The sequence below is a fragment of the Myripristis murdjan genome, chromosome 22 (genome assembly GCF_902150065.1).
Source record: "Myripristis murdjan chromosome 22, fMyrMur1.1, whole genome shotgun sequence".
NCBI classification, from domain to species: Eukaryota; Metazoa; Chordata; class Actinopteri; order Holocentriformes; family Holocentridae; genus Myripristis; species Myripristis murdjan.
In genome coordinates this window covers 2,264,289-2,279,701 of record NC_044001.1, presented here as the reverse complement: position 1 = coordinate 2,279,701, position 15,413 = coordinate 2,264,289, and the positions used below count along the sequence as shown (strand labels likewise).

The window sequence follows — 15,413 nt, the reverse complement described above, 5'->3', positions numbered from 1 at the left end:
AGAATATCCGGTGTTTCTCTCTTCCGCTTGTAGTTCCCGCTGATGTCCAGTAGATGGCACCAGAACACAGGCTACGGCAACTTACATAGCAAACAGGCTCATGAGACTTAGGCACCTTTCACAATAAAAGCCCAGTCGGCAAAGCTGAGAGGAGGAACTTGCTTCTACTTTGTTGGTTCGACTTTTTGCCATTTTCAGATTCCCAATAAAAGGTGCACGATGAGAAACTGCACATGATCGATGGAATATTATGTATTTATTCCAAAATTACCAGTTGAGTCCAGGGAGTCTTCAACTCAGTCAACGCTCTGCCCTTTAGGAAAAGCCAACTTTAAAAGACTGTAGTTTGAATCGTGGGGGGTTGACATGCAGTGAATGGATTCAAACCCAGGCCACTGTTATCAGGACTCTTGATAAATGGCGCGCACTCTATTAGTATTTCTACTTCTACTTGAATAAAATCATCATCATCATCATCATCATCATCAAGTAAGAGTACATCTCCTTGAGTCACAGTTTACTCTTTCCACCATGGACAAAAGTTACCGCTTATTGTTCAGCTGTGACACAGTAGGCCACAGCAGCTCCCCTCCACGTCCCCTCTCCTGGCATTACAGAAACCTCCTCCACCACTACATAATTAACACTCATTTGTTATCACACCTTTTAGTAGATTTGTTTATTTTTTAAACATGTTTAGCCATTTATTGCCGTGATGGCAACAGGTTACACACACCATATAAGGAGTGGTGCATTGCATTGACATCATACGTTTTGTTAAAAGAAATGTTTACCATAGTTTCCCCTTAAAAAAGAAGAGACAACTCAACTGAAAACTGAAGACTGAAGACACCGACGTTGTCCTGTATGGCAAGGAGACCACTGGCTAGAAGAAGAAGCACTGATCCTCACATTTATTACACTCCTCCTCTCAAGTCATTCCTACACTTCTCTCCTTCACTGTCCTCCTACCATCCCCTCCTGTCTGACTGAAGGCTTTCTCAATCCCAAGCCCCTCATGGCAGGTTCCAGACTAGTGAGCCAAGCCATGAGCTTTACATGACCTGACTGAAGGTAGAGGCTAATCTTCTCAACGTGCCTCTGCTCCATACCTCCCCTGCCCTGTTGGCAAAATAATACGCTGGAAATGACAAGAATAAAATGACAACAGAAATCCTACGTACAGTCATACAATACAAGTACAGACATAATGAAAAATGAGCTTGTTTCCTTCTTATTTTTTATATAACATGTAAGGGGTTCCTAAGCAAGAAGGAGTTTATTTGGGCTCCTCTCGATATATGCCGCTTTGATATTTATGCTGGATGCTAACCATAATTGTTTTACTCTTTTTACAACAGTTCCATGATACTGGAGGACCTTAGAAATATCTGAGATAGCACTGATGCACAACATTAACAAATGCAAACAAGTCAGTGATTCACAAATCAAATAGAAGATATTATAGTTTCATATGGTCTTACTCACAATATCCCCCTCATGCACTACACAACAGTCTTGATTTTTCATATCTTACATATATGCTACATTCTCTTATTTCTTACTTCACTGATATATGTATATCTCAATGCAAAGTGTAAGCTGCTCTGCTCTTCTTTACAATTAAATTACTATTATAGCTTGAAATGACAATTCAAACAGTATAACTTAGCGCATAGCAAACATAAATGTAGCTCATAAACTGGATTTACATATACTCTTAATTCCTCTGATAGCAAGAATAGCAATTTCAGTGTGTTTGTTTTGTTTTTGTCAACAGTCACAATGTATATATACACATCACCAGTACTAAAGCGCGCTCAATATGTGAATATTCTGATCTTTCAAATGTTTTGAATTGCACACACATAAATACACATAAAAATACAGAACTTTTTTTTTTTTTTGGGAGGGGGGGGGGGGGGGGGGTTGCAGTTGTAGGTTTTAAACATTTCTATATTATATTTAAAACGCATACCAAAACAGCTTAAAAAACAAAACAGCCTTACCTAAATAATAGACGCTGTCAAAAATGATTCATGATTGCCGTAACAAAACCTTGCAGGCTATCGTAGCCTGGTTGCGTGGTTGGTTTGTTACATCTGAGTTCTAAAAGCCAAGCTAAAACGAACGAGTCAGAACAAGAACGCAACGCAAGCGGTCACTCACGGCAGAGTCATTTCTAGCTAGCTCGTGACAGTCTATCTCAGTGTTTCTCAAAAGGGGGTACGCGTACTCTTGGGGGTACTTGAAGGAACTCCAGGGGGTACGTGAGAAGTAGGACCGAGCAATGTGATTGATCAATCAGCATGACAGTACGGTTAGCCGTGCTCAAATCAAAAATACTGAATCAATCACTGAAACTATTAGGCTTCTCCGCCTCTATCTTATTGCCCGAGTCTGTGTGGTTTCCATGGCAACACGAAACGTTTCACCGAAACCCGCATCAAAAGCCGCTGTCAACTTTGTTAGCCTGCATAATGGACCGTTTTGTTGTCAGTTTTGATTTATTTGGCGACCTAAGTTTGGATGAATGCTTGAACGAGGAAGACAAGACAACAGAAAAAGGAGATATACGCGAGAGTGACGAGTGAAGAGCTGGATCAGCTGGAGAGGTCAGGAAATTAAGCCGGTATGGCCCGGTCAACGTCTTGGGCCGTCAAATGTCTACAAGACTACCGGACAAACACCGGGCAAACAGCTGATTTCTCAGCTGTAAGGAAAGAAGAGCTAAACAAGATCCTCCGTGACTTTTATGGAGCTTTAATTTCTATAAGAAAGTGCCGCAGCAGAGTCAGCACCACGGACAGTTCCTGCTGAGGTACATTCAGCACCACGGACAGTACCTGCTGAGGTACATTCAGCACCACAGACAGTACCTGCTGAGGCAGATTCAGCACCACAGACAGTAGCTGCTGAGGCAGATTCAGCACCATGGACAGTACCTAGAAGATTTTCCACAGAGATGTGCGGCTGTAACTTTGTTCTTGTTATTAATGTGTTAATGTTATCAATTATTAATTAGCCTATTAATCATTATTCATTTGCTCAGTCTTTATGAGTTTCCTGGGCCAATGGCCATTGATTTAATTAATTTGTCAATTTGTTTGCGTCTGTACATTGAAATGAACATTTAATAAATCAACACATCTGTGAAAACTGTCATCTTTATTTCAGAGGTAAATTTATAATAGCCTGAAAATGTGATTAGCAAAAGCCCTGGAAAGGTGGGGTTGAAATTACACTACTCACAAAAAGTTAGGGATATTTGGCTTTTGGGTGAAATTTATTGAAAATATAAAAAGTTCACCCTACAGTGATATTATATCATGAAAGTAGGGCAGTTAAGTAGAAGCATACACTGGTGATTTCCTCATCTCAAACAATTTATTGAAAGAAAAGCCAACAACAGTGGTGGATATACCACAACAAAAAATGTCAGTGTCAATAACTTGTCATGTGCCCTTGAGCATCAATTACAGCTTGACAGCGACGTCTCATGCTGTTCACAAGTCGACTTATTGTCTGCTGAGGCATGGCATCCCACTCTTCTTGAAGGGCGGCCCTCAGGACATTGAGGTTCTGGGGTACAGAGCTCCGAGCCTCTACACGGCGACTCAGCTAATCCCATAGGTTTTCTATGGGATTCAGGTCTGAGAAAGTGCAAGCCACTCCATCTGAGGTACCCCAGTCTCCAGCAGCCGTTCCCTAATGATACGACCTCGATGAGCTGGAGCATCAAACACCTGATGTGAATTTTGCCGTTAAACTCCTTGTTAGAGAACAGCAACTTGTGCAAAAAGTACTGAAACATTGAACAGTTGGAATTGTGCATTCAAAAGTTTATAGAAGGTCACATTAAGTTCACCTGTAAAGGTTAGAATGCATTTTAGGTTCATCCTGAAATTTCACCCGAAAGCCGAATATCCCTAACTTTTTGTGAGTAGTGCATATAACTCTGTTCAGCGTTAATGTTACTGCTTACTGTCATTACTTTTGCTGCTTAGCCACATTAATCGGAGCTGACGTTAAATTGGAGTGACACACCCCCAGCTGACATAAAACATCTGCCAGTGAGTTTATGAAAAGACAGATGTTTGCCGAAACTGGAAAGCAGTAGCCTATATTTAAATATAACTGTTAATATTTGGTTGGTTGTAGATAAAGATCAGCTGTGTTGGTGAGTCGTTGTCACGGCACCTGTTACATTAAAACTGCCCGAGAAGTCGGCAGAAGGGTAACTATCAGTCCATGATTTTTTTTTTTTTTTCCCGAGCAGATATTCAAGTTACAACATGATTGAGCTAGCGAAGCAGTTTTGTGTTATGTTTGGTATTTATTCAGTTTTGGGAAATCAAGATTCATTCTTGAGTCATGGAAACTAACGCATATGGATGTGTTATGAATGCATTCATTCATGCAGTTAATGTGAAGTGTAACCAAATATTGGCCTAATTTGCTGCGAACAGAAGTAGGCCTACAGCCGAATGACCTTGTTAAAAAGTGTATTATTTAGTTGTTTAAGTGCTTTATGGCGTGTTGCAGCTTGTGTTTCCCAATGTATTTTTATTGAAAAATGTTTTACAAACATTGCACTTTGTAGGCCTAAATGTTGTTTATGTTGTAATTTGTTGTAAATGTTAAAATTTACAACAACTAAAATTGCCTTTATAGCAAAGTGCTGTGTTTATTCTGTAATTATATGCATGTAAAATGAATAACAAATGCAAATCAGAACAGAGTGATGCTGACGGTCATTGACAGAATTAACAATTATGAAGCTCCTATAATACTTGTAAGCTACCAACCATGCAGGATGAAGTTGCTGAAAACTCAACATTAACGAGCCCAGATAGCCTGATGTGACATGATGATAGGGCTAGATGACAAAGCAATCTTAGCGTCTGTGTTGCTTGGCAACCATTCTGTCCACTCTATCTTGCTTGGTGGAAGAATGAATAGTTCCCAGTTTTATTGCTGCATTATTACCAATAAATTATTGATTTTTTTCTTGTGTGTTTATTTTATGGGCTATATGTAGGGTTTATAAAAGCAATAAGCCCCTTGAAGCCGCGAGTTACAGTGATTTTACAACGACAATTTTACATTTTAGAACGCCCCTCAGCCGTTGTAAAATCACTGTAACCCACGGCTTCTCGAGGCTTATTGCTTAAATATAACAAATATAAAAAATCTGCCATGGAAAATAGAAAACACATGGCTACTGCAGTTAAACAGTTACTGCAGTTACTGTTTAAACAGTAACTTTTAACTTGGTTTGTTTTTCTTCTTGTTTTGCGTCGTTTTCTTCTTCTTCTTCTCTCACGTAAAAAACACTTTTACATCAGCAATAATAGTCCCCGGTAATTCTCTTCCGTTTTGGCTTTTTGTTTGCATCGTTGCTTTTTAATTTGCAAGGCAGCGTTTTTCTTTTTTATTTGCAGCGTTTTTTTTTGGTTTTTTTTGCATCGTTGTTTTTTTTTTTATTATTATTTGCAGCGATGGCGGTTCTCGTCCACCTGTCGCCCCGGGCGGCTGCCCGCTTCGCCCATGCCTAAAACCGCTACTGGCTGTGTGTGTAACTGCTGCCCCTCCCTCCTCTGCTCAGCGCAGAGACGACACCACACATTGACCAATCACGTGCGGCTTCAAGAGAAAAAAGTCAGAGAGCGAGAGAGGGGGGTGGGGCATCTCCCAATCAGGAGCCGGCTCCCGTCGTTCACTTCAAAGAGGGTGCAGGGTATGGCATTTGATAATTTGATATACATGTAGCTTTTTTGATGTCAAATAAATCAAATGAAAATCTTGACTGACTCTGATATTTGCAGCAACATCACCAGACTCAGCTGAACACTTCATGTCCAAAAGGCTATATATCCATTTGAGAAAAGAAATTACAACCTCATAGTTTGTCCTTCAACATCTTCAACATGCAGACGATCCTGGACTTCAGTGATCTACTGTCCTTCAAAAACAAAAAACAGGTTGGAGGTTGGGGGACAGAAACTGTAGAGGGGCGCAGGCAGGGAAGGCAATTAGCCTGACTTCTGCTGTGATCTGTTAAATTTATTAGGTTTTATCTCTTCCTTGCCCCTGATGCACACTCTTAAAATTATTTAATTCACTTTCATTCCTGCAACATTCAACATCAGTTTTGTTTTGTTTTTTGTTTTTTTTTTCCCCAGGAAAAGATCAGAGTCATGATGCAGATAAAACCCTTATGGAAGACATGAAGCCAGATTAATTCTTATGGTGCAAGTTCAGATAAGGAACAGGATGATAGGCACCTCCTCCACAGGAAAATATATTAGTCTGCTTGTGAGAAGAACAATAGCAAATTTTTCAAATTTTGCCCGAGAACGGCCTTTACCTGGACCTTATCACATGACCTTCAGCCAAAGAGGTCCCCAGTGTTACTGGACTCTTGAAACCCATTAAAATCCGACATTTTGATCCCAGGCAAATGACATCATTAATCCTTGCATTCCAACATGTGAGCTTTTTGAATGACAGCTCTGCCTTCAAAAGTGTATTTTCAATTGGCCCCGGTGTTTCATTTTGGTTGTGTTTTTTTGTTTTGTTTTCTTTTGTTTTCTTTTCTTTCTTTTTTTCTATTTGATGTTCTGCACTGAGGCTGGATGTCGCTCACAGTCTTTCTGTCATTGTCGTAGGAGTCTGCAGAGCACCATCTGCCCCAGCTGATGCCCTGGATAGGCAACTACCCTCCCCTTTTACTAACTCTGAAATAGTTCTCCTGGCTGATCTTAACCCTGATTGGCTGTCATCGGTATCAAACAAATGCACAGATATTTGTAACGGTATGAATTTAACAAGTCAGTTTCTAAACCTACCCACCCCAGCCCTGGTGATATTTCCAAATTCAGGTTGATTAATATTATTCTCCAGGGGCGTACAATGGAGAAGGGACGCCAGGGACACGTCCCTACCAAGATCCAGCCACTTCTGTACAGGCCCTACCAATATAAACACTGTCCGTCAGTGTCTCATCAATGCTTATGGTACACAAAGGGTTAACAGTCGGTCTCTGCTAGAAGTCCCGCCTCTAACCTAATATCGCTCATCGATTGGCTCTGCCGTTTCTTGCTAATGTGGGATTGGCCGTCCCCGCTGTCACTCCATGTGGTTGTAAAAAGCGGCTGAGGACGTGCACAGCGGAGCAGCTCCGTGTGCATCTGCAGCTGTCAGCTGTTCATGTTGGGCGTTTGTTCTGCCTGAGTCACGTCAGCTGGACGGAGTTTAATATCACTGGCTGCATTTACATTCACATTCACATTTGTGTCTGTGTCTGTGTGTTTGATAAACAGGCACAGCCAGGATGGGTCTCAAAAAAAGAAAAGTGGACATAAGAAGTTTTGGTGGAAGTTACTGCAAGAAAATAGGCCCACTTTGTTTATTATATTGCTGATGTGGAGTTGATAATAATAGTGATAACAGTAATAGCCAACTAGATGTTTTTCTTCACTATGTATTTTGTCAGGTGGCAGTTAGAACAATAGTTCAGCATGCTTCTTTGAAATGAGAGCTTTTATCAGGCACATTGGCCTGTTGTCTCCAGGGAAGCAGGAATTATCCATTTTTACTAACCATGGTTTAAAATGTCATGGTTTTACAACTGTAGAGCCTCAACAACACAGAGATTTTATTTTATTTATTTATTTATTTTTAAATGAGAGCAAGGCAATGGACACCAATCTGTCTGTATTTAGATATTTAGTGTCAAACATTTATTTTATTTTATTTATGTTTCTGTACGCTGTTGTTGATGTACAGTATGATGCACAGTTGCACTGAAGATGAGAACTCAGTTAAATTGCCTGCTTGTCTTTCTTTAGTTGCCTTTAACTTAAAACATTACAGAATTATTAAATACTTGTAGTCAGTATAGATACTCAGATATGCAGTATAAACATTAATGTCAATCCCTGAATAGTTTTTTTTTTTTTTTTTTCTGATTATGATCGTTTGCTTGTTTATTTGATCAGCTCGACATGACGTGAAATTGCAGTCATAAATGCAAAAAACATCAACTTTCAGGGGCGCCGCCATGGAGACCTTTCATGTCTCCACCAATATCATAATAACATCTAAGTCCTTGTTATTCTCTGTAGTAAGCCTGAAAATGGTCTTCACTGGTGTATTTAAATCTGGGATAAATGACCGTTGTCCCACAGCCTGCATCAGAGATGTGAGCCTAAAGAAATCGACCCCACATGGAATATCGACCTGTGTTGCAGCTCCATATCTGACATTGTCCAGATCTCTGATGCAGAACTTGCTTTAACCCAGTTTGTTAATGTCTTTAACACCATTGTGAACAAACATGCTTCTTTTTAGAAATGTACAGTAAAAGCTAGGTCTGGTCCATGGTTCACTGCAGACCTAGCTGATCTTTTCAGCAGTTGCAGCAGAGCATGGGCTGCAGCCAGGTGTTACAAAGACCCCTCCCATTGGCTCACCTTAAGATGACTAAGGAATCAATGAACTGCTGCCCAGAGAAAAGCTCAGTCTGATCACTCTCTGCTCTCTTTCACTAGCCCCTCTCATGATCCAAGTACATTCTGGAAGATTGCTAAGTCTCTTTCAAACAACAGCAACACTTCCTTTCCCACTCACATTAGAGTTGGGCACAATCCATTTATAGACCAGAAAGAAATCCACCCTCAACATCCTATTTCGAAACTGCATTGCTTAGCCTACATATCAGAAAAAACGTTAAATCATCAGATCAAGTCCTAGATTTCCCTGTCGTCTGTACTCACTCTGGGTGTAGGCCGATGCATAGCTCCATTTCTGCAACTTCCATGAATTGGTTTTGATTCTACCACCTGCCTGTGGCTCTAAAACTTCTTCAGTCTGCTCTCAGTCCAGGTTATTACTGCACATTCCCTCTGTTAGAACTGCACACAGTAAATAATAAATTTCTTCTTGTGCAGCGTGTGGATGGAACAATCTGCAAAAGGCCCTAAAACTGGACTCTGTGCCAAGACTACAGCTGTTCAAAAGCCTCATTAATGATCTTGTTTATTTGAGGGTAACTGCTTTTGACCTCATTGTCCTTTGTTTAAATACTTTACTCTTGTACTTTTATCCTTTGTGCTTTTTAATATTTCTATTTTCTATTTCGTTACATTGTGCCTTTTTATTCTTTGTTGTTTTATTCATAGTATGTTTACTAGTTTGTCCTTTAACTTATCCATTCACACACTGTTGATTGTGTTTACTTCTCGACACCATTGTAAATAAGGCTAAAAGATTAATAATAATACTTTCCCAAGCATGTGTCATATGTGGTAAATAAAGCAATTATTAATTTTTTTAAAAACATATTACAGCACATATTCCTACGATTTTCTCTCTTCAAACCCAAATCAAACTCTGTGAGGCAGATCAGACCACAACAGCCAGTGAGCAGCAAGAGAGAGAAGCAGTGGAATCAAACTCTACTACAGTAAACAGCCGAGCATTTAGGAAAATTCAGGAAAAGGAATTTGTCATTCATCCACCGCTCAGTGACAAAACACACACACACACACACACACACACACACTGACATACACACACACACACACAAACACACACACACACACACACACACACACACACACACACACACACACACACAGACCATAAGATTCGGCTTCAGACTTAACTCACGACTTCCACTGAGGGAGCAACTACAGGAGGGATACTGGGAACACTGGGAACACTGGACCTTCAACCTGCTGCTGACTCCTTACTGAACAGGAGTTTTAGAAAAGCCACAAATCAAAGTGACTCAAAAGTGAAAGTAACTTTCACAAGGCATCTCACAAGGCATGTACAATATTGTATTACCTTTTCATTTTGTTGTATGTAATTTATGAGTGTGTTTTCTGTTTTAGCCTCAGGGACAATAAAGTACTTTTTTTTTTTTTTTTTTTTTTTTTTTTTTTGGCTTTTAAGGAACGTCCCAAAGAAGGAAGTGATACTACAACTGACTGATTGACAAACTTCCTGTTTGAACTGTCTGCCTGGTGAGTTTTTCTCTTCACTCAGAGACAAAATGGCTTCCACATCAGAGGAGGATCTCTGCTGTCTTGTCTGCTGGGACATCTTTAAGAATCCTGTGGTCCTGTCATGTAGCCACAGCTTCTGTAAAGCCTGTCTGCAGAGCTGGTGGACAGAGAAACCAACAAAAGACTGTCCAGTTTGTCAAAGAAGATCATCAAAGAGTGATCCACCTGTTAGCTTGGTGCTGAAGAACCTGTGTGAGGCCTTCTTACTGCAGAGAGATCAGAGAGCTTCAGCAGGGTCAGAGCTCCTCTGCTGTCTGCACTCTGAGAAACTCAGGCTCTTCTGTCTGGACCATCAGCAGCCAGTGTGTGTCGTCTGTCGAGATTCAAAGAAACACACCAACCACAAGTTCAGACCCATCGACGAAGCTGCTCAGGATCACAGAGAAGAACTTCAGAAATCACTGAAGCCCTTACAGGAGAAACTGGAGCTCTTTAATAAAGTCAAAGGAAACTGTGATCAAACAGCAGAGCACATTAAGGTCCAGGCCCGACGCACAGAGAGGCAGATTAAGGAGGAGTTTAAGAAGCTTCACCAGTTTCTCCAAGAGGAAGAGGAGGCCAGGATCGCCGCTCTGAGGGAGGAAGAGGAGCAGAAGAGTCGGACGATGAAGGAGAAGATGGAGGCTCTGAGCAGAGAGATAGCAGCCCTTTCAGACACAATCAGAGCCATACAGAAGGAGCTGAGAGCTGAAGACGTCTCATTCCTGCACAACTACAAGGCTACAGTGGAGAGAGTCCAGCGCCCCCTGCTGGAGGATCCACAGCTACTCTCAGGAGCTCTGATAGACAAGGCCAAACACCTGGGCAACCTGAGCTTCACTGTCTGGGACAAGATGAAGGAGGTGGTCTCCTACACTCCTGTGGTTCTGGACCGCAACACTGCTCGTTCAACACTTGCCCTGTCTGAAGATCTGACCAGTGTGAGACGAGGAGAGGAGCGGGAACTTCCTGACAATCCAGAGAGATTTGACTGCTACTACGCTGTCCTGGGATCAGAGGGCTTCAACTCAGGGACTCACAGCTGGGATGTTGAGGTTGGAGACAGTAAACACTGGGTCCTGGGTGTGATAGAAGAGTCTGTCCAGAGGAAGGGACGCATACAATCTGGATCATGGAGAATATGGTTCTATGAAGGTAAATACTCAGCATGTTCCATACCAGGTCCAGGCACTGATCTTCGAGTGAAGAAGAAACTCCGGAGGATCAGAGTTCATCTGGACTGGTACAGCTGATATTCTCTGATCCTTATACTAACACACACATACACACCTTCACACACACTTTCACTGACAGGCTGTTTCCATACATTAACACCATAGAACCACTGAAGATTTTACCAGTGAAGGTCTCTGTAACAGTGGAACAGCACCGTTAGAAATAGATGACATCTATAACAACAACAAACACAGTAATCAAGAAAAAACATTCAAATCAAACAAATCACTTTGTTTTAATTAAAGTACACACGCTTAAATTTTTACACCATTTAAAGTGTTTTTTTATATATATCAGTGTATCGTCATTCGCTTAAATAAAAGTGTAATTATATCAAGACCCCCCCCCCCACACACACACACACATTTAAGCATTTAAACACAATAAAAGTGTAGCTGAGCCAGAATCACTTATCTGATGTTTAAATATATAAATTTAGAAATTATGAATATAGTTGTTTTTTTTTATTTTTATTAAGTAGGCCATTTTTTGTGAAAATTTCATTTTTTATGCTAATTTTATGCTAGGTTTCTTTTTCATATGATTACTTGCTAATTTTCCACAATTTCTTGATTTTTCTCCTCATAAGTTTCACTTGATTTCTGTCAAAAACATGGGGAAGAGGTGATGTGCAAATTTAAAATAAATTACCTCAACACATTAAAGATGACAGTGAAACTATATTTGTAATAATGATCTATTTGAAGGTGAGATCAGTGATGCTGGATCAGATTTCTTGTTTTTAAATGCTTATGAAAGGCGTCTGAACGGAGCCTCTTTCACAGGAATTTAAACTATTCCTCATTTTGCTGAGGGCCCCCTGGAAGACCCTGGAGGACCCCTGGGGGCCCTCACTCCCCACGTTGAAAACCACTGAGTTGGACTCCAGGTAAAAGTGGAGTCTGTCTTATTTGATGATGTGAAGAGTTCAGTTGATTCTGTTGTTTTTATTCTGGATTCTTAGAGTTTCTCTCCACTGGAACTCCAGTTTGATCATTTCAGCTCCAGCAGATCAAATTTGTGCTGAGTAAGGCCCATTTGTTGTTGTTCCACTTTCAATTCAGCCTCACTTTGACTACACCTGCACTACATGATGCAGTAGCGCCCCCAAGTGGATTAAACCTGAACTTCACACAGCTCCAACTGAACTAGTCAGGGTGGTGTTGAACCTTTGCCACATGACTCCCGCTGGCTCTTCCCACTTAAAGGAATTCAAATGGTTGACAGTAGAAAACAGGGTCCGGCAGCTGAAAGTGACACCAACACATCAGATCTTGGAAGGGAACGGGCCGAGGGATCTGAAGAATTATTTGCTGCTCGTTAGGGACTCACATGGCTGTTGGACTCCAGGCAGGGCCACAGACATTGTGCCGAGGAGATTTAAGATGTGTTCTGGCCAAAACAGCTTTCTGTCCACGGCCTGATTTATTCTGACATATATTGGGTGTTGACAGTCAATGAAATTGCTGAACGCGTACGATTGTGCCAAATCAGGTGATCTTTATTGTTAATTTTTAATATTTGATTTACTTACTATACCCTAGTTGTGATTACCTGGTTTATTCTGGTTCTGTTCTGATTTTATTCTATGATATATTGTATGAGTGAAGATGTTAATCAGTATTTTACCTTTAGGTTTTTCTTTTTGTTGTGATTGTGAGTTTAATCTGATGATTGGTTTTGATCACTGGCTAATTATTTTACATCTGATTATTTTATTCATAGTTCCTCCTGTTGTAATTGGACTGACTGATTGTTGTAATGTGATGTAATGATGTTATGACTGGTCTGCCCATGTGGTATGTCATGCCATTGGTGTACATGTACTTGTACATGGTTTAGGTCAGGGACAGACATGCTGAAGACGTCTGGTGGAAGTGAAGTGCTAGTAACTTCTCCTTCCAGTTAGGTTAACTTCTGTCTGTACTTGACTGTTCGGCTGTTATACAGATCCCTATGATCGCCGCCCCATTTGTAATTCGACTGTAACATCTGTCTCCAAAATTATAGGGGGGGGTAGTAGGAAAGTTTTTCCCACTGGGTTTTCGTTCCTACCTGTATAACCTTTTATGGCTGACAGTCGGTAAATGAGAATGTCAATGTTAAAGAAATGTTAAAATGTTAAGGGTGGTTACTACAATCCGTTCTGTTGGTCTCGCATGGTGGTTCTCTTCCGTTTTGTTTTAGGGTTACTTTAGGGGGTAAGGGGAAGATAATTTTCCTCTGGGATCTATGTTAGTGTTGATCTTACGATCAAAAAGGAGGGATTTGTGGAGTAAAATTATTAGGCATAAGGGGTAAGGTTATGGCAGGTCAGCCCTTATGTCTCCCTTCTGTTTACTCCACAGTGCCTGACTTCCCTACCTAGCGCCCTGGTACACAGGCTACAGCAGAGGCGTCAGCTTGGCCTGCCTTCCAAGGCTAGGATAGCTATTTTGGCTAATACAAAGACTCACTGTCTCCAGACCGTCTCCGTGATAAGTCCCAATCTATGTTCAGTGTCCTTCAGAGACCTATAAAGTTCTTAGTATGTGGAAGAGCCGGGAGAACTGACCGTGGTGCCGCCCGTCCGAGACTGCGATCATTTCTCCTGAGGCAGCTGACGCAGTAAAGCTGAATATTCAACCTAAGTCATCCTGGCTCCATGTGTCTCTCTCTCGTGTCTTTCCTTCAATGAACCTCAACCATTTCCATAACAGCAGTAGAGTGGAATAGACCTCCAGTAGAAACCAAATCAAGTCCGTCTTGTCAAATGAGCTGATTTCAAAGTGCGTGTGGGGAACGGATCATTCAGCAAAATGACAGAATGACTTGGACATGTATATGGGTGGATTTATGGAGGTGTGTGTGTGTGAGGATGTGTGTATGAGTGTGTGTGTGTTGGCTGTGTTTGATGAAGTGGCCACACTCACAGATGGGAGTGGCTGTTGTGTAGTTTCTCTGTGTGTGTGTGTGTGTGTGTGTGTGTGTGTGTGTGTGTGTGTGCCTGCAGAGGTGGTCTGCCGGGTGTGTGTGTAATAGGTGCTTTACTTTGTCATTTTGTATGTATAAAGATGGAAGTGATTTTAACACACATTTTGTTTCTTAAGGATGTATTGACTGTTCTTATAGACGATGTGTATGAGGTACATGCGATAGCGTTTTGTCGTTTCCAGTTCATGTTGATATTATTAACGATTGCTTTAATGTGTGTGATTGTATGGGGGGAGGGAAGTTCTTGTGTTTGTGTGTGTGTGTGTGTGTGTAGTGGTGGTGGTGGTGGTGGTGGGGGGAGGGATTTTTATGTGAAGCACTTTGTGTTGCATTTTTTTGTATGAAAAGTGCTATACAAATTGAATCTGATTGATTGATTGATTGATTGATTGAATAGTGTATTCATTGTTAATGTATTGAAGTATTGTGTTGTGAATTAATTGTGTTATCTTCAACATTTTCAATCAATACATATTTGTTGCAGGGTATGGCATTTGATATACATGTAGCTTTTTTGATATGTCAAATAAATCAAATCAAATGAAAATCTTGACTGACTCTGATATTTGCAGCAACATCACCAGACTCAGCTGAACACTTCATGTCCAAAAGGCTATATATCCATTTGAGAAAAGAAATCAGAACCTCATAGTTTGTCCTTCAGCATCTTCAACATGCAGACGATCCTGGACTTCAGTGATCTACTGTCCTTCAAAAACAAAAAACAGGTTGAAGGTTGGGGGACAGAAACCGGAGAGGGGCGCAGGCAGGGAAGGCACCTAACCTGACTTCTGCTGTGATCTGTTAAATTTATTCAATTTTATCTCTTCCTTGCCCCCTTGCTCACTCACTTAAAATTATTTATATATTTAATTCATTTTGATTTCTGCAACATTCAAGGTCAAGGTCAAGGTCATGTGATAAGGTCAAGGTGAAGGATATTTTATGCAAAATCTGAATAATTTTGCATTACGAGCAAACTAATAAAAGTCACTAACATTTTCACCAACTGTGGATGCATTAGTCACAACCACAGGGTCATGGTCAAGATCACTAGAGGCATGAAAAATATAAAAATAAAACCCCTGCAGGCCTTATAGAAGACATGAAGCCAGATTTATTCTTATGGTGCATAAGAATGAATCCCAG

The 15,413-nt window shown here is 40.8% G+C and overlaps 1 pseudogene; it reads left to right on the top strand.

Moving 5' to 3' along the window:
* Positions 1–11,479, top strand: part of LOC115353980 (tripartite motif-containing protein 35-like) — a 993,629-nt pseudogene extending 982,150 nt beyond the window's left edge.
* Positions 11,480–15,413: the final 3,934 nt, after the last annotated feature.